The following is a 26,067-nucleotide window of genomic DNA, read 5'->3' as shown; positions in this document are numbered from 1 at the left end:
AAGGGGATCATCAATATATAGGTGGTGGTTTTTAAAATGTCAACAAATTCTGTCCATATTCCCTTCAAAAAGCAGAGCTAATTCTCCTCTCCTTGAGTATGATCTGGATTTAGTAACAAATTTAACAAGTAGAATAAGATGGAAACAAGATAATATGTGTGATTTCTAATAAGTCATATAAGGGATCATGGCTTCCTCCTTGCTCACTCTTGAATTACTTACACTGGAATAAGCTCACCACTATGTCATGAGGACACTCAAGCAGCCCTATGGGTTGGTCCATGTGACAAGGAACTGAGACCTTCAGCCAATAGCCATATGAGTCAGCCATCTTGGAAGCAGATTCTATGCCCCAGTCAAGCCTTCAGATAACCCAGCTGACATCTTGACTTCAATTTTATGAGAGATCTTGATACAGAATGACATAGCTGAGACACTCCAAGATTTCTGATACTCAGAAGTTATGAGTTAAATTTTTGCTGCATTTGAGCTGCTAAGCTTAGTGGTAATGTGTTACGCTATTATAGATAACTAATGCAGGAAGTTGTACATTAATAACATAGTGCCTAAGAGCACAAGATCTGAGCCAGACTGTCCAAATTCAAATTCTGGCTTCAACACTGACTAACCATATGACTATGGCTGGTGACTAGTCATGTGACTGCCTCATTTTACTCATCTGTAAACTAGGGATATTAGCAACATACCACATAGGACCACTGTGAGGACTGAGTTGATACGGATTGAGTTGATACAACTAAAGATACTAAAAGACAGGGAATCAACCCAAATGCCCATCAACAATAGACTGGTTAAAGAAAATGTGGTATATACACACCATAGAATACTATGCAGCCATAAAAAGGAATGAGATCATGTCCTTTGCAGAGACATGGATGAAGCTGGAAGCCATTATCCTCAGCAAACTAATGCAGGAACAGAAAACCAAAGACCGCATGTTCTCACTTATAAGTGGGAGCTGAACATTGAGAACACATGGACACAGGGAGGGGAACAACACACACTGGGGCCTGTCTGGGGTTGGGGTGGGGGGAGGGAGAGCATTAGGAAAAATAGCTAATGCATGCTGGGCTTAATACATAGGTGAATGGGTTCATAGGTGCAGCAAACCACCATGGTACACATTTACCTGTATAATAAACCTGCACATGTACTCCAGAACTAAAAATAAAAATTAAAGGAAAAAAAAAGATACTAAAAGAGTACCTGGCCACCAGTCCATCTGAGAAATATTACCTGCTGTTATTAATTTACAGAAGAGTAAATCTGAATGTCAAATAGGAAGCTCAGCCTCACTATTAATCAGGGAAACAAATTAAAAGCAAAGTGAGATATCATTTGTTACCCATAAAATTGGCAAAAAGTATCAGTTCTTAGCTTGAGTAGTGGTTACTTGGGCATGCTCATTTTGCAATAATTTACCAAAAAGTACATGTCTGATTGGAGCACTTTTTTGTGTGTACACTGTACTTCAATCCAAAAGTTTAAAGAATAAACCACAAAATACATATAGAAAAATCCTCTCCCTCCCTCTACTCTTCCCCTAGGAATTGCTCTGTCAATATTAAATGTTAGCAAAGATGTAGAACATGAGAGTTTTTGTGGTTTGCTGGTGTTAGTATAAATTGGGGCAACCATTCTGGAGAGCAATTTGACAATATAAGAAAAGTTGAAGATGCACAACTAAGGTTTTACCTGAATATCTGAATAATAAAACATAGACGTTCGCTGCCCATTTTTCTATATCCTCTTTTTCTAAAAAAAAAAAAAATCGACTTATCACTTTTTGTGGTGAGACATTAGAAATTTACTATCTTAGCAACTTTGAAATATACATTATAATTAACCATAGTCACCCTACTGTGCAACAGATCTCACACACTTATTCCTGCTGTCTAACTGAAACTTTGTACCCTTTGACCATCTCCTTATTTCTTCCTCCATCCCCCAAACATTCATTTCTGTTAAGAAACATATTTCTCTCAATTCTAGAGACTGAGAAGTCAAAGATCAAAGTGAACATCTAGTGTCTGGTGACAGCCCTCTTTCTGCAAAGCAGACAGTCATCTTGTTTCGTTCCAGTGTGCTGGGGAGCAGAGAGAGAGGAAACAAGCTCTACAAGTCTCTTCTTATAGTGGCATTAATCCTATTCATATGAGGGCTCCACCTTCAAGACCTAATTACCTCCCAAAGGCCCCACCTCCTAAAACCATCACATTGGAGGTTATGGTTTCAACATTTTAAACCGGGATGGGACACAAACATTCAGTCTATAACAGCGATCAGTTGTCACAGGAGCCTAGAGAAGGGAGCAGGCCAGATCCTTGAAGGGCTTGATTTGGCATGCCAAGGAATTTGGCCTTCATCCTACAAGCAGTAGAAAAAATACATAGCATTATATCTCTGAACACAAACAGAGGTCCATTCTCCAGGACACAAAGATATAGAAATGCTCAACATTTTGTCATTCTTGAGTAGGGATGGTATTTTTGATAGCAAATAACAAAGCTCAGAACCTGCCACGGCAACTGGAAAACTGGATTACCAGAAAGAGGTTTGGAAGGACCATGTGGGCCTGGAATTACCCCAAGTGTTAAATAAGTAGATCAATTTACCTTTCCTGAGGAAACATAATCTTCTAAGCTAGAGGAGAAAACCTGAGGGCAAGGAGTGACCAGACTACCCCTCAGCTTACTACCTGAAATGAATTTGGTTGTGGAGTTCCAACATCTACCCCCTAGATTTGCACAGCAAAGACGGGGCTATGCCTGTGCAGTACACAAGGGTCAAGGAGGGACTCAGGTTTATTCATTTATTCCATCAGTCTTGCAACATGTATTTATCGAGCACCTATTATGTGCAAGAAACTGAGACTCAAAAGTGGAGAGAAAAAACACCCCAGATTTGTTCCCTCCTCTCTAGGAGCTTACTGTCTAGTTGCTCAACAAGGAAAAATGATTTCAGAGTGAAAAGTGTTGTGATACAATTACCCCGACTGAAAGTCAGGGTTCCGATAGGCAGTGAATTTTAAGCCAAGACCCGAAGGTTAAGAATGGCCTATTGCCTATCCCGTTAGATTTTTTGTAACTTTGCTAATTGATTTATAAAATTTTAAGAAACATTTTCCGGATATCAATTGTTTGTTATGATAACTGAAAACACCTCTCAGACAGACGCTTGACTTTTATCTTTGTTAATGGTGTTTTTTTCTTTTGACAATAAAAGTTGGAAGTTTTTTCATTGTTGTTGTTCTTGTTATTTGAGACAAGGTCTGGCTCTCTCCCCCAGGGCGGAGTGCAGTGGCATGATCCTTGCTCACTGCAACCTCTGCCTCCTGGGCTCAAGCCATCCTCTCACCTCAGCCCCCTGAGTAGCTGGGACCACTCGTGCACACCACCATGCACAGCTAATTTTTGTATTTTTAGTAGAGACGAGGTTTCACCATGTTGCCCAGGCTGGTCTCAAACTCCTGAGCTCAAGAGATCCACCTGCCTCAGCCTCCCAAAGTGCTGGGATGACAGGCATGAGCCACTGCGCCCAAGCAAAGTTTGAAGTTTTTGATGTAACAAAATTTATCTTTTTTTTAATTTTATACTTTTGTTGTTTGTGTCTTGTATGCCTAATATTTTGCCCTGAGATCATAAAGCTGTTCTCCTAATAGTTTTAAGTAGATTTTTGTATAATAGTTTTGAAGTTTTGCTTTTCACATTTAGTCTTTAAATCCATTGGAAATTTAACTTTTTTGGAAATTTAACTACTAAAAAATGTGAATTAGACATTTCATTTTATTTTTTTTCCATAAGGAAGGTGAATTTTGGCAACGCCATTTATTGAATTTACCCTTTTCCAACTGGTACATGGAAAGTTCCTATAAATATCATCTGTTCCCAGATCTCATTGTCTATTCTGTGTCAATAGTACAGTTTTATTTATATAACTTTTTAAAAATGTCTTTCTATCTGATAGAGAAATCCCCACCTCCTGCTTCTTTTTTAGAATGTCTTGGCTAGAAGTTCTTAGAATCTGTTTGTTAAGTTCCACACAATAATGTTGGGATATTGATTAGAACTGCATTAAATTCATAATTTAATTTATGGAGAATTCATATCTTTCTATCAAGCATTTGCTTCCATAAATATGTTAGATTTCTTCATTTCTTCAGCTCTTCTTTCATATCCTTTGTGATAGTTAATTTAATGTACCAATTTGCCTGGGCCACAGGATGCCCAAATATCTGATTAAACACTATTGCTGGTTGTGTCTACGAGGGTGTTTCCAGAAGAGGTTAGTATTCGAATTGGTAGACTGAGTAAAGATGATGGCCTTCCCCAATGTGGGTGGACATCATTCAATCCATGGAAGGCCTAAATAGAACAAGAAGGTGGAGGAAGTTTGGATTAATCCTCTCTCTGCTTGACTGCTTGAGCTGAAACATCAGTTCCCAACCCCTGGCGCTGCTGGTTCTCAGACCTTGAACTATGTCACTGGCTTTTCCTAGGTTTCCATCTTGCAGACAGCAAACTGTGGGACTTTTCATTCTGTATAACTGCATAAGCCAATATCTTATAATAAATCTCTTTCAGCCGGGCATGGTGGCTCACACCTGTAATTCCAGCACTTTGGGAGGCTGAGGCAGGTGGATCTCCTGAGGTCAGAAGTTCAAGACCAGCCTGGCCAACATGATGAAACCCCGTCTCTACTTAAAATACAAGAATTAGCCAGGCGCCATGGCACATGCCTTTAATCCCAGCTACTCTGGAGGCTGAGGCAGAATAATCATTTGAGCCCAGGAGGTAGAGTTTGCAGTGAGCCGAGATCACGCCACTGCACTCCAGCTTGGGCAACAAAGCAAGACTCTGTCTCAAAAAAAAAAAAAAAAAAAAGTCCTTCTAGATAGATAGATGGGTGTAGATATATCAGTATCCTTTTGCTTCTGTTTCTCTGGAGAACCCTGACTAATATATTCTCTAGTAAACCTAAATTTTTCTCCATAAAGGTTTTGCAATGGATGATATTTTCAAAAACTGAAGTTCATGAGTAGCAGAAAGTTTAGGCTTAAGGTAGAAATCAAAGTTATAATCCAGAAGTTTCCTCTGGATCAGCTTAATATAATTAAAACTATCATGAAACAAATAAAATGGAAATTCTTTTTAATGGACCACCCTGGAAGATAATGGGAATGTGTTCAGCATAATCTGTGTTGTAATATTTTAGTTTTTGGGGTTTTTTTTCACTCTTACAAGGGATCAAAAGAAAGGCTGTCCTAGTGTTTCTTGAAACATCTACCTAATTTGCTAGAGTCATAGGAGTCTCCCAGGCATATTTGTTCAAGCCTAGACCTGGGGAAGTATCCTCTTCAAACAGGACTACTAACTGTCCTTAGGCTCACGAAGTATTGACAGCCTAAGAAGGTAATCATGGCAGGCTGGATCCCAGAAAGTGAATGCATGTTTTCACCTCTAGCTGGAGCCCTTTTCTACCCTACAGATGTTCACTGCCCTTTTCTTTTTTTTTTTTTTTTTTTAAATTTATTTATTATTATTATACTTTAAGTTGTAGGGTACATGTGCATAACGTGCAGGTTTGTTACATATGTATACTTGTGCCATGTTGGTGTGCTGCACCCATCAACTCGTCATTTACATCAGGTATAACTCCCAATGCAATCCCTCCCCCCTCTCCCCTCCCCATGATAGGCCCCGGTGTGTGATGTTCCCCTTCCTGAGTCCAAGTGATCTCATTGTTCAGTTCCCACCTATGAGTGAGAACATGCGGTGTTTGGTTTTCTGTTCTTGTGATAGTTTGCTATGAATGATGGTTTCCAGCTGCATCCATGTCCCTACAAAGGACACAAACTCATCCTTTTTGATGGCTGCATAGTATTCCATGGTGTATATGTGCCACATTTTCTTAATCCAGTCTGTCACTGATGGACATTTGGGTTGATTCCAAGTCTTTGCTATTGTGAATAGTGCTGCAATAAACATACGTGTGCATGTGTCTTTATAGCAGCATAATTTATAATCCTTTGGGTATATACCCAGTAATGGGATGGCTGGGTCATATGGTACATCTAGTTCTAGATCCTTGAGGAATCTCCATACTGTTTTCCATAATGGTTGAACTAGTTTACAATCCCACCAACAGTGTAAAAGTGTTCCTATTTCTCCACATCCTCTTCAGCACCTGTTGTTTCCTGACTTTTTAATGATCTCCATTCTAGCTGGTGTGAGATGCTATCTCATTGTGGTTTTGATTTGCATTTCTCTGATGGCCAGTGATGATGAGCATTTTTTCATGTGTCTGTTGGCTGTATGAATGTCTTCTTTTGAGAAATGTCTGTTCATATCCTTTGCCCACTTTTTGATGGGGTTGTTTGTTCATATGGAACCAAAAAAGAGCCCACATCTCCAAGACAACCCTAAGTCAAAAGAACAAAGCTGGAGGCATCACGCTACCTGACTTCAAACTATACTACAAGGCTACAGTAACCAAAACAGCATGGTACTGGTACCAAAACAGAGATATAGACCAATGGAACAGAACAGAGTCCTCAGAAATAATACCACACATCTACAGCCATCTGATCTTTGACAAACCTCAGAGAAACAAGAAATGGGGAAAGGATTCCCTATTTAATAAATGGTGCTGGGAAAATTGGCTAGCCATAAGTAGAAAGCTGAAACTGGATCCTTTCCTTATTCCTTATACGAAAATTAATTCAAGATGGATTAGAGACTTAAATGTTAGACCTAATGCCATAAAAATCCTAGAGGAAAACCTAGGTAGTACCATTCAGGACATAGGCATGGGCAAAGACTTCATGTCTAAAACACCAAAAGCAACGGCAGCAAAAGCCAAAATTGACAAATGGGATCTCATTAAACTAAAGAGCTTCTGCACAGCAAAAGAAACTACCATCAGAGTGAACAGGCAACCTACAGAATGGGAGAAAATTTTTGCAATCTACTCATCTGACAAAGGGCTAATATCCAGAACCTACAAAGAACTCAAACAAATTTACAAGAAAAAAACAAACAACCCCTTCACTGCCCTTTTCTATGCCTTCCATTCCACATATTTATACTGAAGCATAACTTATGCTAACACCTCATCCCCTGGATTACTTTAACAGAGAATAAAACGTAAAAGGAAATTAAGCTATTAGAGTAAAATTGCACGTGTGAGCCTGGCCACCCAGTAACCATTTAATGAGTTCAGACCACTAAAATCAAAACTGATCTGTATCAATGACCTAAAGAAAGCCTTAGCAGGATGAGAGAAACCTAAGTGGGAGTGTGAAGATATGCCCAAACAACCATGATTTCTGTGTGGCAGGGGACAGTGAAATTGGGCCTATTCCAGAGTTCCTCAGAAATGTCAGTCACCTATATGAGACATTGCTCTGTTTGAAGAGCCTCTGAGGGCTTTCTTAGAATAAGGGAGTCAGCATATTCTTTTTCTAAAAGTGAGAAAATAATCAAATTTAAATGACCTTCCAGTTACCTTCTGAGAAGGATTATCCAATACACATTAAGGTAACATTTATAAAAACATTATGATATTTTGTAAACTTTGTAATCTCTATATGTTTGCCATTTGTGTTAAAGTGTCATAATCCCCAGAGTAATCAATGGTGAAATCCCAAAAGTTTTAAAAGCCTGCAGGCTTCTTTTGAGGCCATCAAAGGTAGGAGAGCTTCCCAACATAGCCTTAGAAAATGGGGACTGCTGAGGAGATATGCATGTTCAATTCTTTAGTGTTGCAAGGGGAAAGGTGCGCTATGTGAAATCACTGTCTGTATGAAGAGTGTGATTTAATCTTCAAGAAGCTGAAACTACACAATGTATTTTCCAAGATAGCCTTTCTGCATACAAACTCTCTCCTTCTGATCTCTGCCATTTTTGTTAGCTAGGAGTCTGTGCTTGGGGCAAATGGAAGTGATGATGATGCTACTATATAACGCTAATGCTTACATAATAACTTAGTTGTCTATCGCTGCCATAACAAGTTACCACAAAACTAGCAGCTTAAAACAACACAGACTCATTACCTCGCAGTTCTATGGGTCAGAAATCCAGTGAGCTCAACTAGTTCCACACTCAGAGTCTTACAAGGACAAAATCAAGTTGTCCACCAGCCCGTACACTTCTCTGGAAGCCTTAGGGGGAAAATCCACTTCCAAACTTCTTCAGGCCCCTGTTTCTTCACTGACTGCCAGCCAGTGTTGCCTTTAGCTCCTAGGGGACTGTCTCCAGTTCTCCTCCTCACACACAACAAGCAAGACTTTTGTCATCGTGAAAAGTCTAACTATTAAACAGGTTCTTGAACTGGTGGCTCATATATAACTGCTCGTTCAACTTTCCCACCTGTCTCATCCCCAGTAGCTTTTCCAGAACTGATCCCTTCACCATGAAGCTCCCTGAGTTTTCTCAATTCAAACTTGGGCTTTTTTAGCATGTTTACTTTTCTAATGAAGACCTTATGGACAGGGTAACTAGACTGGCAAGGCTTTCTATGTCTTTGTAGTGCTGTCTAAAATCAATTTATTGATTGTCTCTTTTAAGACATCTGTCTGCACCTCTGGGATCATGATTTCCATCATCTTCTTCCAGATTTGTCAGACCTGTTGGTGCTGAGCATAAACGTAATGCAAACTGATTGCTGGGTCACACAGAACAAATGAAGCAAGTAACCACAGGTAGCCTGAACATCAATATGAGCTTCAGTCATGAATTACCATGGAACATATTTTGTCATGGATAAGATTCATGCCATGAAAGCTGGGCAGGTGGATTTTACCCTGAACATTCTCAGTAATTAGTCTGAATTTTCTAAATGCAGCTTCATCATTCTCCACCTCAGCAAGGCTTACCTCAATATCACAACCCTTGAGGCCAACAGATGAGTGTTGGTTCCTTGTGTCCCTGGGACTAGTGTTCTACCAATATTTCTTACATTGAACATAGCTGGTGCTTTCACATTGTACCAATCTTCTTAGAAAATGTTATCAACCACTTTCTTCTTGGCTTCCTTTTTGCTGCTTTTTGTAAAGCACTTATTCTTGCCAATCACCATCATGCTGCTCAGAGAGCCAAAAAGGTCCAGTCCTTGCAGATGGCCACATGGCCTCCTACATCTTAGGGCCGGCAGTGCTGATGTAAAAGCTTCTCATACTTGGAATCTGACTTCTCTTTCTGCTCCATCGCTTTTGCTGCCAGCCAGCAAAAGTCATCTCCTCCTAAGGGATCATGTGATTAGATTGTGCCACCTGGATGATCGATGTCTTAAGGCCTATGACCTTGATTTTAACTGCAAAGTCCCTTTTGCTGTGTAACATAACATATTCACAACTCAAGTTTAGGATGTGGGTATCTTTGAGGGACCATTCTGTCTACTATGCATAGTGTGTCTTGCGTTTGTGCCACATAATGTCCCGGATGCACTACATACAGCAATTGATTTAAACTTCACCAAAACCTTATGACTGACACTTTGAATATCATAACCATCTTACAGATAGGGACCAAGGAAAAAAGCTTAAATAACTTGCCCAAGGTCATGCAATTTTTAACTAGCACTAGTGAGCTTCAAATGCAGAGGGACAAAGGGAGACCCAGTCTCAAAAAATAAATAAATAACTAGCATACAGTCTTTTCCATCTATATATAAACAGGACATAAAAATTCAGCCAGCCATAGTATCTGCGCCCTTAAGAATGATGCATGATGGCCGGGTATGTTGGCTCACACTTGTAATCCCAGCACTTTGGGAGGCTAAGGCGAGCAGATTGCTTGAGCCCAGGAGTCTGAGACCAACCTGGGCAACATGGCAAAACTCTAACTCTACACAAAGTAGAAAAATTAGCCAGGCATGGTGGTGCTGGCCTGTAGTGCCAGCTACTCGGGAGGCTGAGGTGGGAGGATCACCTGAGCCTGGGGAAGTCAAGGCTGCAGTAGGTCATGATCAGGCCACTGCAAGCCAGCCTAGGCAACAGAATGAGACCCTGCATCAAAAACTTTTTATAAATAGAGTGGCACATGATTTTTTTATAGTCCCAAGTTTAGAGACCAGCCTGGGCAACATAGAAAAAAAATTTTTTTTAATTAGGTGGGCATGGTGGCACATGCCTGTGGTCCTAGCTATTCAAGGTAGGAGGATTACTTGAGCCCAGGAGGTTGAGGCTGTGGTGAGCCATGATCGCATCATTGCACTTCAGCCTAGGTGACAGAGTGAAACCCCATCTCAAATAAAAAGGAAGGAAGGAAGGAAGAGAGGGAGGGAGGGAGGGAGGAAAGAAGGAGAAAGGAAGGAAGGAAGGAAGGAAGGAAGGAAGGAAGGAAGGAAGGAAGGAAGGAAGGAAGGAAGGAAGGAAGGAAGGAAGGAAGGAAGAAAGAAAAGAAAGAAAATAAAATGAGGAATCTCAGTATTCCGGGTGACATCACTGAGTCACTGAATCAGACCAACCCTGAAGCCTGCCCTACCACTTGCATTAGATAATAAGTGTCCTTAGTCCGTTTTCTGCTACTATAACTGAGTACTACTGACTGGGTAATTTATTAAAAAAGAAGTTGTCCAAGCACGGTTGCTCATGCCTGTAATCTCAGTACTTTTGAAGGCTTGAGGTGGGAGGACTGCTTAAGCCCAGGAGTTTGAGACCAGCCTGACCAATGTGGTGAGACCCCATTTCTACAAAATATCTTATAAATAGTTGGGCACTGTGGCATACACCTGTGGTCCCAGTTACTCAGGAGCCTGAGATGGGAGAATCACTTGAGCCCAGAATGTTGAGGCTGCAGAAAGTCATGTTCACAGCACTGCACTGTAGCCTGGATGACAGAACAAGACCTTGTCTAAATAAATAAATAACAAGTTTATTTAGCTCACAATTCTGGAGAGTCCAAAGTCACAATTATGAAGTCCAAAAGCACAGCACCAGCATCTGGTGAGCGCCTTCTTGCCACATCATAAAATGGCGGAAGACATCACATGGCAAGAGGGAAAGTCCATGCATGTCAAGTCAGATCTCTCTTCCTCTTATAAAGCCACCAGTCTCATCATGGGGGTCCTACGCTGACAGCCTTATCTAATTCTATACTCCTCCAAAAAGGCTTACCTCCAATCAACCTATGAATTTTGAGATTAACTTTCCAACACATGAAATTTGGCAGACACATTCAAATCATAGCATTAGTTAAGTCCGTTTGAGTTGGGGTTTGTGTTGCTTACAACTGAACACATCCTAATACAGAAAGGAAAGGGTATTCATTCTAGGCAAGAAAAGCAGTGAGAGTAAAGGTAGAGAGTAATGAAACAGCATGACCCCTAGAGGAGCTGTGGATGTTTCAGTACGTGGAGCACAAACGCTGCAAGGAATGACGCTGAAGTTGCAGGCAGAAGTCAGTATGTGAGCTAAACATGCTAAATCACACTGATTTTATTCTATAGGGAGCGGGGGAAGATGGGAATTTAGAAGGCAGGGCTTCAATGCAATGACTTGCTTCAATTTTTATTTTTAGACAGATCACTGAAGGATTAGAAATGGGTGAGAAATGACTGAGATATGGGTTAGATCAGCAAAGAAATTGTGAAAATCTAAAAGACATTGAGAGTAGGAATAAAGAAAGGGGACAAATATAAGAAACAGAGATTTCAGGAGGCTGAATCCACATGGCAAAGTCATGTATCAAAAGTGAGGAGTGGAGTAGAAGAGGAGTCAGGACTCTTGCCCACCTGCCTAGCTTGGGTTCCTGGCAGTCTGTGGCATCACTTGCTGAAATAGGGACTACAGATGGAGTTCCATTTTTGACATGTGGAGTTTCAGGGGCCGTGGGATGTGCAAGGGTTGCTTGGCAGGTACAATAATGTCCCACATGGTACTGTTAAACTTTTAAAATCAATTGCCAACTTTTTATGATTAAATTTTCCATAAAAATGTAATTTACCCCTTCTCTTGAAAAATCAGAAGATGTGACAGCATTGGTTCAATATTCCCACATGGCAAATTTAAATGCTGCGTGTGTTCGTCTATTCACCACAATCATCCCTCCTTACTATCCAGCTATTATCCATCCTACTCTATCTGGTCCCCTTAGATCTGAATTTGCAGTACCTCTGATGTATGCAATTGATGTGCTAGAACTAAGCATCATCCCCTGAATCAAGTTCCCATCACTCACATATACCTTACTTCCCTAGGTGCATTTCTAGAAGCATGTGGAGCTCCTGCCACCAGCCTACCAACCCCAAAATTTCTGGTCACCATGCCACCAACAGGCCACAGTTCCCTTCTTCTATAGTTAGGCTTGCTGCTACAACTCTGTCCCAAAAGGAGTCTCCAGTTTCCAGGTCTCTCATGCCTTTAATATCTGAGCCTTAATCTCATATTTTTCTCTTCTTTTTTCTATTTTTCATCTTCCTACTTCTAATAAAAGAAGAGTAGGTCTATATTAGATGAGGAAAGGAAGAGTCAGAAACAGAGCAGCCTGCACAAGGCCAACCAGGCTAACGTGGGGGTAGCTAAAGGTTGCACCCCTTCCAAGTATCTGTGTGCACACAGGGTTGCCTGGCACCCTAACTGAAACTGTGACGGAGGCAGTTATGTCACGCTTCTACTTTCTTTTCTTAGGCCCTGTTGTCTAGCACTCCCACCAGCCCCTGTGGGCCTCCCACACGCACACTCAAGGCACGTGCTCACATACAGAGTCCCCTCCTACTGGCAAAAACCTTCCATCCACCAAAACCTCCTTCCCTTCTCCAAAATAACCTCTTCTCTCCCCAACAATATTGCCAAGTATTTTTCTTTTTCTTTTATTTTTCCTTTCCTTTTCTTGTTTTACACCTTCAGCTGCACTAAACATCTGTAGGAATAAATTTTACTTATACAGCTGTACTAAACATGTATAGGAATACATTTTACTCATACAGGAGTTGAACTTGAAAATTCAATAATTTGAATTAAGGAGTGAAATTGAACCCCACTGTCCTAGTATGTATGAACTGCTATAATAGGATACCATAGACTGGGTGGCTCAAGCAACAAACATTTATTTCTCCCAGTTCTGGAGCTAGGAAATCCAAGATCAAGGCACCAGCAAATCCGGTGTCTGTTGAAGGCCGAGTACCTCGTTCACAGCCAGCCAACTTTTCACTGTGTCCTCATATGATAGAAAGGGAAGGGCATTCTCTGAGGTCTCTTTTGTAAGGCGCTAATCCCATTCATAAAGGCTCCACCCTCGCGACTTCATTACCTCCCCCAAGTCCCTGCCACCTAATATCATCACAGTGGGGATTAGGATGGCAACACAGGAATTCTGGGGAAGCCACACGAATGAATTTGGGGGTACATTCAGTCCATGGTACCTGCTAAAAATTTCAGTATCATGAGAGAGAAACATGAATTATTAAGATAATTACTAAGAAGTATACATGGATTGGAGGACCTACCTACAGTCAAATGCATTTCTGAGCAGCCACTGAACAATTTAAGAAGCTACTCTCAGTCTTTTATCTCGTGCCCAAGTTACACCAAGAGCAAAACAACTGAATTCTCGAGCACTAATCCTTGGTTATCTGCACACCAAAGCCTGCTGTGTACTTTTTGCCTGAAAGCATGTTGTTCTCATTAGCAGTTATATCCAGATCAGGCCGACTCATGAACACTAAGGAAACAGAAGCTCTTCATTTCTTTTGCTTTGAATTACTGCTTCCTCTCTTGGCTCTGAGAATTATAAATGAATGTTATACAAGAAAATGTGTCTTCTGCCCATTGGCCACATTTGTGTTTATGTTTAGAACAACCCCATCTTCTTTCCTCTATTACCAACAGTATCTTATGAGTCTTAGATAATTTTTTTTTTTTTTTTTTTTGAGACAGAGTCTTACTCTGTCGCTCAGGCTGGAGTGCAGTGGCACGATCTCAGCTCACTGCAACCTCCACCTCCTGGGTTCAAGCGATTCTCCTGCCTCAGCCTCCTGAGTAGCTGGGGTCACAGACATGTGCCATCATGCCTGGCTAATTTTCGTATTTTTAGTAAAGACAGGGTTTCACCATGTTGGTCAGGCTGGTCTCGAACTCCTGACCTCGTGATCCACCTGCCTCGGCCTCCCAAAGTACTGGGATTACAGGCATGAGCCCCCGTGTCCAGCCAAGTCTTAGATAACTTTTAAAAGAGCATTGCTAACAGGATTAGTGGTGGTAATTATGTTTTGGTGATGGTAATAGTGCTATAATTTCATTTAATTAGCAACAATATGAAAACAACATTAAAGAAGACATGTTAAAATAACAATAATAAAATTGAAAGCCCACCACCTTAACACATTTTTCATATGGCTTCATTAAGAGTGTCCATATTAAATATATTATTTTATATTCCTATTTTTACAATATGATAATGATAAGCAAAACATCTGTACCTGGTGACGGATGGTGGAGTGGGCAGGTGGGTGTGTGTTATGGGTGAGGTGGCCATCATTCACACCAAGTCTTTTTTTTTAATATTTTAATTCATACTTAATTTATTTTAACTTTTTTTTTTTAAATTGAGACAGAGTCTGGCTCTGTCACCCAGGCTGAAGTTCAGTGGCGCTATCTCAGCTCACAGCAACCTCTGCCTCCCGTGTTCAAGCAATTCTCGTGCCTCAGCCTCCTGAGTAGCTGGGATTACAGATGCCCACCACCATGCCCACCTAATTTTTGTGTTTTTAGTAGAGATGGGGTTTCACCATGTTAGCCAGGTTGGTCTCCAGCTCCTGATCTCAGGTAATCCGTCTGCCTCGGCCTCCCAAAGTGCTGGGATTACAGGTGTGAACCACCACGCCTGGTCATACTTAATTTATTTAATTGCATTTATTTATTTATTTATTTTTAGGGATGGAGTCTTACTCTGTTGCCCAGTTTGGAGTTCAGTGATGCAATCATAGCTCACTGCAGTCTCAAATTCCTGGGCTCAAGCCACCCTCCTGCCTCAGCCAGCAGAGTAGCTGGGACTACAGATGTACACCACAATGTCGGGCTCTACCAAGTCTAAATTAAGCTTATTAATTGATCAATACAATATTAATATATATTGACTGCTAAAACTTATGGATATTCCATTAATTAGCAACTTAAAATACCATCCTTCTAGATTCTAAACAGAGAATATAACATTCAACTCTTTGCTTCCCAACTCTCACGGAAAGCTGAGGTTTGAGAAACAGCACTCATGTAGAATTGCATAAATGCCCTAATTCAAGTATCTATTTCACTCCACAGCAAGCAAGTCCCTGTGTGTGCTGGCTAACTTGGCCCTTTTTGTTTGTTTGCTTTTTTCTTTTTGAACTTTTTTTTTTCCTTTGGCCCTTATTTTTTGACTGCAATCAGCCATGTCAAGCTCTTCATGTACCTCAGGCAATGTTATCATGTATCTTCATGTTCCTCAGGTGATGCTATCAGAATTGACATGCTATCATGTCAAATCTCAAAATGAGAAGTATAAATAAAGATGTGAAAATGTGTATCACCTGAAAACTCACCAAAGAAATGTAAGCAACAGTGAGGTGACTATGTTTGTTTACCAGATTAGCAGTGATTTCCTTTTAACTGATAATGAATACATTGCTAGGCAATCACAAGTGGTGTGGTCTGGCTGGAGTGTCAAGAATGACAGGGATAGCAAGAGGTGGGGACCTGATTCATTCACGCATGTATTCAACAAATGTTTATTAAGATCCTACTGTGTGCCAGGCACTGGAATAGATGGTAAAGATACAATGGTGAGCAAAAACACATACGGTTCCTGCTCTTGTGGAAATACAGTCTAGTGGGGTAGATAGCTATTAATCAATAATCACACTAATTAATCTAAGTTGGGCGTTCTGCTCCAGGGACCACTAGGTGTCCTCATATCCACTCATTCTATCTACAATAACAGAGTTCCAGGTACACAGCTATGCACAAGGCAGCTAAAATAAAGGCTACTTTTCTGAGCCTCCCTTATGGCTGAGTGTAGCCACGTGACCAAGTTTGTTTATTCGTTCATTCTCTTTCTTTCTCCTTTTCTTTTTCTTTTCCTTCCTTCCTTCCTCTTCCTTTCTCTTTCTCTTTCTCTCTCTCTCTCTCTCTCTCTCTTTGTCTTTCTTTCTTTCTCTCCTTCCTTCACATGGACCACTTCACGAATTTGCATGTCATCCTTGCGCTGGGGCCTTAGCTAATCTCTGTATGGCTCCAATTTTAGTATATGTGCTACAGAAGCAAGCACACGACCAAGTTCTGATCAGTAAAAGGTGAGTAAAAGTAATGAGTGCAATTCCTGGGTCATGCTTTTATAAAGAGCAGCTGTTTCCTTCCTTTTCTCTTTCTTCCTTCCACTGGCTGGAATGTGGATGTGGCAGAGCATTCTCCCAAAGCAAGCTAGGGAGCCCAACAAGGAAGAAGGATCCTGGGTTCCCAACATCGGAGCCTCCAGATAAGTCCTGGGCTGCTTAGGCCCACACCAGATTTACAAAAATTACCTGGGCACAAAAACTACCTGGGCATGGTGGCAGATGCCTATAATCCCAGCTACTCTGGAGGCTGAGACAGGAGAATTGCTTGAACCTGGGAGGAGGAGGTTTCAGTGAGCCAAGACTGTGCCACTGTACTCCAGCCTAGGCAACAAGAGTGAAACTCTGTCTCAAAAAAAAAAAAAAAAAAGGACTAAACAAAGGCCACTGTGGCTTAGAGTCTAGAGTAAGAATGTATTAAAATAATGGTGGGAGCTGATGCCAGGCTCCCAGGCTCCAAGGACTTGAAGGCCATATCAGAGATGTGAGTCTTCATTCTAAGACCAGGTGGGCTTGCGTCCAAGGAGTTCGAGACCAGCCTGAGCAACATAGGAAGACCCTCACCCAAAAGAAAAGTTAGCTGTGTGGTGGTATGTACCTGTGGTCCCAAATACTCAGGAGGCTGAGGTGGGAGGATTGTTTGAGCCAAGAAAGTCAAAGCTGCAGTGAGCTGTGAGCTGTGATTATGCCACTGCACTCCAGCCAGGGGAGACAGAATGAGATCCTGTCTCATTAAAAAGAAAAAAAAAAAAGCAGTGGGAAATGGTTAAAATATTTTAAGCAGGGTAATGATATTATCAGATTTGTGTTTCAGATACATTGCTTTAGTTGGGATTATGGTTAGGATTATGGTTTGGATAATACCACAGCAATCTAGAAAGAAATTCACAACGATGTGAGGAGGTAAGTATTAGTAACTGTATTTTAGAGATGTGAAAACTCTGGCTGTAGGCACACAATTAGTGGCTGAGCCAGGACACAAAGCCAGGTCAGAGAGTGTTCTACCAGCATTGCCATAATTTATTTACCAGTCCCCTGGCATTGCACTGGGGTAGCAGAATAGCTTTTCTCTTGTATCTTGTGCACAAAGATTGTATTACTGGGCACGATGCTTTACCCAACTTTCAAAGTAGACAGCCAACTTGACCTGCTAAGATATTCTTCCTCCTCTACCCTGATTCTGGTGGACAAATGCTCCTGAACCCTCTGCCTCCACGCTTACCCATAAGTTGTGGGGACAGAAGCGTAGTGTGAGAAACAGACTCCACCACACCTTCTTGGCTGTGCAAAGAAGTCAGATGATGTTTGAGTCTGTGCTATTGTGCCAGAAAGTGTATTAAGGAAGAAATAGTCCCTCTAGTGCAGAAAACAGGCTCTTCCATGAATTCAGGACCAAATCTTTTCATATAGAAAATCCATGTAGAATGAGTGGGTCAGGGCCAGGCGCTGTGGCTCACACCTGTAATCCCAGCGCTTTGGGAGGCCGAGGCAGGCAGATCACTTGAGACCAGCCTGGCCAACATGGTGAAACCCCGTCTCAACTAAAAATACAAAAATTACCTGGGTGTGGTGCTGTGAGCCTGTAATCCCAGATACTCAGGAGGCTGAGGCAGGAGAATGGCTTGAACCCAGGAAATGGAGGTTGCAATGAGCCAAGATCGTGCCTCTGCACTCCAGCCTGGGTGACAGAGCGAGACTCAGTCTCAAAAAAAAAAAAAAAAAAAAGAATGAGAATGAGAATGGGTGGGTCAGTAAAAACGTTCACTTTCCCCAAAAAGCCATAAGGGATAAGTTCTAATTTAGAAAAACATGTATGTAGGAAAGAGAAGGGGGATTGCTGGAAGAGAAGGTGAAGGATTATGAAGATCGATCCATAGTTTACCCTTCACAATTAGCAGAGGGTGTGTTATTTAAGAATAGCCTTTGTTTCTTAGTATAGCTCTCTCAGTCTTTGTTATTGATCATATGCCACCAAAAAAACAAGTTCAGAATGACTTTTGTGTTTATTGTTAATATCAGAAAATGTTCATGTATCCTGTCTGGGGTTTTCTTGTGTGGGGGGTGTGCATATTTATATTCTGTTTTGAAAAAAACACAGAAGAGTACTTTTTGGTATGCAGAATTTTCTTCTTCAACTTACACTGCCTTACTAACTTGAAAAATGTGTTCCTAATAAATAGCAAGATTTTTGATGGGTGTGCTGTTAAGGTTTTGCTATCCACATTCAGTAACCATTAAATTACCAGTTCTGGGAGTTGTCAAATATTGACTGAGAAGGTGTTGCAAAGGTCTTTGTGAACACTTGACTGTCAGATTCTTGGTCACTTAGTTGTTCTGGGCATCTTCTTCTTTTTTTTTTTTTTCCCAGAAGGAGTCTCACTGTGTCACCCAGTCCTGAGTGCAGTGGCACAATCTCAGCTCACTGCAACCTCTGCCTCCTGGATTTAAGTGATTCTTGTGCCTCAGCCTCCCAAGTAGCTGGGACTACAGGTGCATGCTACCATACCCAACTAATTTTTGTATTTTTAGTAGAGACGGGGTTTCACTGTGTCATCCAGGCTTGTCTCAAACTCCTGACCTCAGGTGATCCACCTGCCTTGACCTCTGAAAGTGCTGGGATTTCAGGCACGAGCCACTGTGCCCAGCCTAGTTCTGGACATCTTCCATTCACCCCTTCAGATGCTCTCTACCCTTCTCCACTGTCCTCTGTGCTCTGGGAAGCTGACCCGTATAGACTAGATCAGCTGGCTCCCTTGTCTTCTGGTTCCAGTGGGTCCAGCAATGGGGAGCCCAGCAGGAGATCTGAGGGTGTAGCAGTGCGATCCCTCCCTGTAGGGTTACTTCCAGCTGGTCTAGTTACATAAAGGAGGTGAAGGGGGGTGGTATTCACTTTTTGCTACTCTCAGACAGGCCCCCTCTGTCTCCTGGTTCTCCCACCCTTGACCCTTTAGACTTCGAGCAATAATGGGGCCCCACTGCTACTACTAATACTGGGGGACTGCACTATTCATGGTTTCCTACACGTTGTCCACAGCTCTGTAAACATTCCCTTTATTAAACTCTCCTTAAGTAACCCCAGTTTAAATGTGTCTTCTGTTTCTTCAAGGACTCTGACTGACACAGTAATAATACCTTACAGCTAAAAGCTTTTACAGTGTCTCGTTAATGTATTCAGACTTGGATAACATTTTTTGGATTTTTTAAACAGTAGACCTAGAACCTTAAAATGCGTCAGGGTTTGATTCCTAAATCTGTTTGCTGTCAAGCAGAACTGAATAGTGCCTTTGTTTTTGTCATTGGCATTTATTGTAGCCTTTGTGTTTTTATTTTCATCTGTTGTTCCCTGTATGGTTTTTATATTTATGTCATGTTAAGGCATGAAACAGCTTTTTCCCATTGATTATTGCTTGGTTCATTTTTTATCCTCTCTAATAGCTGGACTGACAAGCCTGTGAATGCCCTGAAGACAGGAACCGAGTGTTTTTCTGTTTGTATCCTCTGCATGAAGCACAGGACAGGCATTTTGAATGAATGGAGAATATTATCTATTCTGGATTTCAGTTATTAGGGAGAAAAGATTATCAGACAGTGCTCTGCCCACCTGGGCACCACCCAGTCATGCTCTGAAGCGCCAGCAATGGCTGACAGGAATTTTATACATTCTCACAGCTTAACCACAGAGGTTGTATAATGTGAGCCAAAAATCAAAGATGAACCCAAACCTACTTTCCATTTCGAAGTAAAGTTTCGTTCATAGAGAATAAGGGATTCATAGGAATGTAAAAGAAATCCTTCAACTTGACAACCCACTGACAAGACAGCTAAAATGTAGGAGACAGAAACCATTTTTCTTTTTTGCATTGAAAGTAGGTTAATGTGGTTAATTCATGAATGTTTAAAGGGGATAATTTGCTCAGAGAAAAAAAATTCTTCATCTTTGAATTTTTGAAGGAGAAAAGAATGAAAAGGTAATGTGAGTCTGTGAGCCCTTCAGCTTCCAAAGGTCCCTCACCACCATCTCCATTTGCTTTGCCCTCTTCCCATGCTCTGATCAGCTCTAATTTTTTTCTTACCCTACCAACATCTTGATATTTATCTAATTTTTGACTCACATTATACAGCCTCTCTGGCTAAGTTGTAAGAACATATTACATACATTGGGATGGGTACAGTGGCTCACAGTTATAATCCCAGCTTTTGGAGGCCAAGGCAAAAGGATTGCCTGAGCTCAGGAATTCAAGACCAGCCTGGGCAACTTATCAAGACTCCATTTCTACAAAATAATTTTTTTTTAATTAGCTGTACATGGTCGTGCATGCCTGTAGTCTCAGCTACTTAGGAGGCTAAGGCAGAAGAATTGCATGAGCCTAGGAGTTGGAGGTTACAGTGAGATATAATTGTGCTACTGCACTCCAGCCTGGGTGACAGTGAGATCTTATTTAAAAAAAAAGAAAAAGAAATAAATTTTTCTTAATGTACAAAAGAAAATAACATACATGTTTCCACCTTGCTTACTAAGTGTTGCTTACCTTTCTCATGTTTGCTCTGGCACTGGCCATTGTTTTAAACTTTACAATGCTGCTCTGACTTGGTGGCTTATGCTTATAATCCCAGCACTTTAGGAGGCTGAGGCAGGGGGATCCCTTTAGCCCACGAGTTTGAGACCAGCCTGGGCAACCTCCCAACTACTTGGAGGGCTGAGACGGGAAGATCACTTGAGCCTGGGAGGTCGAGGCTGCAATGAGCCATGATGGCACCATTGCATTTCAGCCTAGGCAACAGCCAGACCATGTCTCAAAGATAAAAATGAAACAATATTAGAATACTAAAACTTTTACTTTTAATTTTACATGCCTAAGTATCCTCTTTTAGTTAATTAGGCATTCATTAATTTTTATCATTTATGATAGATGATGAAAGAGTTCATTTATATCATTAATTTTTTTAAGTTAATTTATATTAAGATCTTCATAGTATTGTTTATATTTTCAACCAGTGTATGTAATCCAAGTATCCAACAATAAGCAGGTATGCCAACTGAAGCAGATAAGGCCAATTAAAAAATGACAAATATACATGTGTCAACCTCCTTGGCAACTAATATGAGCAAATTCCAGTCAACCTCAACCTGGAAAAAGTGCTGGGATTACAGGCGTGAGCCTCTGTGCCCAGCCGCAGTCTCAAATTCTGTTAGTTTGACTAGAAAGGTACACAGTAATGCATGCATGCCTTTGTTGTTTTTAATTAACTTAAAAATGTTTATTTATAGCTAATTTATTGGGGGAATCCACCCCCAATATTTCAATGTAGGTTCTTTCTATTTTCCATAAGTGTCGGCCAACTTATTCTAACTATTTTATTTATTATACTGAAACAGTTTGTGCCTTCAGTCTCTTGCCTCGGCACCTAGGTAATCTTTTGCCCACAATCCTATTTGGCCAGCTGAGAAATAAAGAGAAAGAGTACGAAGAGAGGAATTTTACAGCTGGGCCTCCAGGGGTAACATCACATATCAACAGGACCGTGATGCGCACCTGAGCTGAAAAACCAGCAAGTTTTCTTAAGGATTTCAAAAAAAGAAGGGGTGCAAGAACAGGGAGTAGTCACAAGATCACATGCTTCAAAGGGCAAAAAGGAGAACAAAGATCACATGCTTCTGAGGAAACAGGACAAAAGGCAAAACAGAACTACTGATAAGGGTCTATGTTCAGCTGTGCACATATTGTCTTAATAAACATCTTAAACAACAGAAAACAGGGTTCAAGAGCAAAAACCGGTCTGACCTCATATTTACCAGGGCAGAGTTTTTTCCCCACCCTAATAAGTCTGAGGGTACTGCAGGAGACCAAGGCGTATTTCAGTCCTTATCTCAACCGCATAAGACAGGCACTCCCAGAGCGGCCATTTATAGACCTCCCCCCAGGAATGCATTCCTTTCCCAGGGTCTTAATTATTAACATTCCTTACTAGGAAAACAATTAAGTGATATCTTCCCTACTTGCACTTCCATTTGTAGGCTCTCTGCAAGGAGAAAAATATGGCTGTATTCTGCCCAACCCCCCAGGCAGTCAGACCTTATGGTTGTCTTCCTTTGTTCCCTGAAAATCACTGTTATTCTGTTCTTTTTCAAGGTGCACTGATTTCATATTGTTCAAACACACATGTTTTGCAATCAATTTCTACAGTTAACACAATAGTGGTTCTGAGGTGATGTACATTCTCAGCTTATGAAGATAACAGGATTACAAGATTAAAGTAAAGACAGGCACAAGAAATTATAAAAGTATTAATTTTGGGAATTGACAAATGTCCATATTAAAATGAAATCTTCACAATTTATGTTCAGAGATTGAAGTAAAGACAGGCATAAGAAATTATAAAAGTATTATTTGGGAACTGATATATGTCCATATTAAAATGAAATCTTCACAATTTTTATTCCTCTGCCTCAGCTCCAGCTGGTCTCTCCATTCGGGGTCCCTGACTTCCTGCAACACTAATTTTAAATAAATATTTAAATAATCTCAGATTCATAATAGTTTCAAATTTATAGAAAAGTTGCAAGAAGGCAGGTGGATCATGAGGTCAGGAGATCGAGACCATCCTGGCTAACACAGTGAAACCCCGTCTCTACTAAAAATACAAAAAATTAGCCAGGCGTGGTAGCACATGCCTGTAGTCCCAGCTACTTGGGAGGCTGAGGCAGAAGAATCACTTGAACCCAGGAGGTGGAGGTTGCAGTGAGCTGAGATCATGCTACTGCACTCCAGCCTGGGTGGCAGAGCGAGATTCCATCAAAAAACAAAAACAAAAACCAGACACATAGAGTAATGGAACAGAATAGAAAACCCAGAAATAAATTCATACATCTACAGTGAACTGATTTTTGACAAGGCAACCAAGAACATACATGGGGAAAGAACAGTCTCTTCAATAAATGGTGCTGGGAAAACTGGATATCCATAAGCAGAAGAATGAAACTAGACCTCTATCTCTCATTATGTACACAAATCAAATCAAAATAGATTAAAGACAAATCTAAGACCTCATACTATGAAACTACTACAAGAAAACATTGAAGAAACTCTCCAGGACACTGGTCTAGGCAAAGATTTCTTGAGTAATAACCCACAAGCACAGGCAACCAAACCAAAAATGGACAAATAGGATTGTGGGCAAAAGATTACCTAGGTGCCAAGGCAAGAGACTGAAGGCACAAACTGTTTTGGTATAATAAAGAAAATAGTTAGAATAAGAATAGTTATGATACAAATTAGATATAGAGATGATCATGGACATTATCAATCATTAGCTTTTAATATTACTCTTTATTGCATTACTAATATAACCTAGGAATAATTGGCAGGTTGAGTACTGAAGAGATGTTGTGAGAAGTGACCTAGAAGCCAAGAGGTGAGCCCTCTGTCACACCCACATAAGGGCCACTTGAGGGCTCCTTGGTCAAGCGGTAATGCCAGTGCCTGGGAAGACACCCATTACTTAGCAGACCACAAAAGGGAGTCTCCTTTCCTTGGAGGAGTCAGGGAACACTCTGCTCCACCAGCTTCTTGTGTGACTCTGGATATTATCCAGGCCTGCCCACAGTCATCCAGAGGCCTAAACCCCTCCCCATGGTGCTGTGCTTCAATGGTCACACTCCTTGTCCACTTTCATGTTCCTCCCGTACTCCTGGTTCCTCTTTGAAGTTCATAGCAGATAGTGGTAGAATAAACAGGGAAAGTCTTAAAGTCTTTGATCTTTCTTATAAGTGCATAGAAGAAAATGCTGACATATGCTGCCTTCTCTCTCTGCTTTGGTTACCTAAAAGGGAAGGGCCCTCATCCTATGATCACATGACTTGCTTCACCTTATCAATCACTTAGAATATCCACCCTCCTTACCCTGCCCCCCTTGTCTTGTATGCAATAAATATCAGCACACCCAGCCGTTCAGGGCCACTACCGGTCTCTGCGTCTTGATGATAGTGGTCCCCCAGGCCCAGCTGCTTTCTCTTTATCTCTTTGTTTTGTGTCTTTATTTATTACAGTCTCTCATCTCCACACACGGGGAGAACACCCTCTAAGCCCTGTAGGGCTGGACCCTACATAGGATCACATCAAGTTAAAAAGATCTGCACAGCAAAGGAAACAATCCACAAAATGAAGAGACAACCCACAGAATGAAAGAAAATATTTGCAAACTACCTATCTAACCAGAATATATAAAGAGCTCAAATAACTCTACAGGGAAAAAAAATCTAATAATTTAATTTTTAAATGGGCAAAAGAATTTAATAGACATTTCTCAAAAGAAGACATACAGATGTCAAACAAGCCATATGAAAAGGTGTTCGATTGGCCCGGCATGTGGCTCATGCCTGTAATCCCTGCACTTTGGGAGGCTGAGGTGGGTGGATCACCTGAGGTCGGGAGTTCAAGACCAGCCTGACCAACATGGAGAAACCCTGTCTTTACTAAAAATACAAAATTAGCTGGGCGTGGTGGCACATGCCTGTAATCCCAGCTACTACGGAGGCTGAAGCAGGAGAATTGCTTGAACCTGGGAGGCGGAGGTTGCGGTGAGCTGAGATCATGCCATTGTGCTCCAGCCTGGGCAACAAGAGTGAAACTCTGCCTCAAAAAAAAAGAAAGAAAAGGTGTTCGACATCATTGATCATCAGAGAAATGCAAATGAAAACTACAATGAGATATCATCTCACCCCAGTTAAATGGCTTTTATCTAAATGTCAGGCAATAACAAATGCTGGCAAGGATATAGAGAAAAGAGAACCTTCATACACTGTTGGTGTGAATGTAAATTAGTATAACCACTGTGGAGAACAGCTTCGAGTTTCCTCCAAAAACTGAAAATAGAGCTACCGTATAATCCAGCAATCCCACTGGATTATCCAAAAGAAAGGAAATCAGTATATCAAAAAGATATCTGCATGCCCATGTTTATTGCAGCACTATTCACAATAGCCAAGATTTGAAAGCAACATAAATGTCCATCAACAGATGAATGGATAAAGAAAATGTGGTCCATTTATACAATAGAATACTATTTAGCCACAAAAAAGAATGAGAGTCTGGGTGCACTGGCTCATGCCTATAATCCCAGCACTTTGGGAAGCTGAGACAGTGGGCCTCCCTTGAGGCCAACAGATCGAGACCAGCCTGGTCAATGTAGTAAGACCCCATCTCTATGTAAAAATTAAATTAAATTAAAAATAAAAAAATAAGAGCAAGAGCAAGATCCTATTATTTGCAAAAACATGAATGGAACTGGAGGTCGTTATGCTAATTGAAATAATCTAGGCACAGAAAGACAAACTTCACATGTCCTCACTTATTTATGGGAGCTAAAATTAAAACAATTGAACTCATGGAGATAGAGAGTAGGACGGTTACCAGAGGCTGGGAACAGGGGGTGGCACAGAGGAATGGGGTTGGTTAATGGGTACAAAAAAAATAGTTTAAAAGATGAATAATACCTAATATTTGGTAGCACAGCAGAGTGACGATAATAAAAAATAATTTAATTGTATATTTTAAAATGACAAAAAAAGTATAATTGGATTGTTTGTAACAAAAAGGATGAATGATTGAGCTGATGTATACCCCATTTACCCTGATGTGATTATTACACATTGCATATCTGTGTCAAAATACCTTATGTATTCTTGGAAGTCTATTTTGATTTAAAAAATTTCTCATGTAAACATTAAATATATACACC

General features: G+C 40.9%; 1 protein-coding gene, 1 non-coding gene and 1 pseudogene across 3 annotated transcripts in view; all 3 read right to left on the bottom strand.

Moving 5' to 3' along the window:
* The window catches only part of LY96 (lymphocyte antigen 96), a 111,931-nt gene that overhangs the window by 39,323 nt on the left and 46,541 nt on the right, over positions 1-26,067 (bottom strand). The window lies entirely within an intron of this gene.
* Positions 7,631-9,951, bottom strand: LOC107130634 (small ribosomal subunit protein eS1-like; annotated as a pseudogene).
* LOC123575362 (U6 spliceosomal RNA) lies at positions 16,161-16,265 on the bottom strand. The gene has a single exon (XR_006700658.1). It is a non-coding gene; the product is annotated as a U6 spliceosomal RNA (small nuclear RNA).

The sequence above is a fragment of the Macaca fascicularis genome, chromosome 8, assembly GCF_037993035.2.
Source record: "Macaca fascicularis isolate 582-1 chromosome 8, T2T-MFA8v1.1".
NCBI lineage: Eukaryota > Metazoa > Chordata > Mammalia > Primates > Cercopithecidae > Macaca > Macaca fascicularis.
This window is presented reverse-complemented; position numbering and strand designations above follow the sequence as displayed.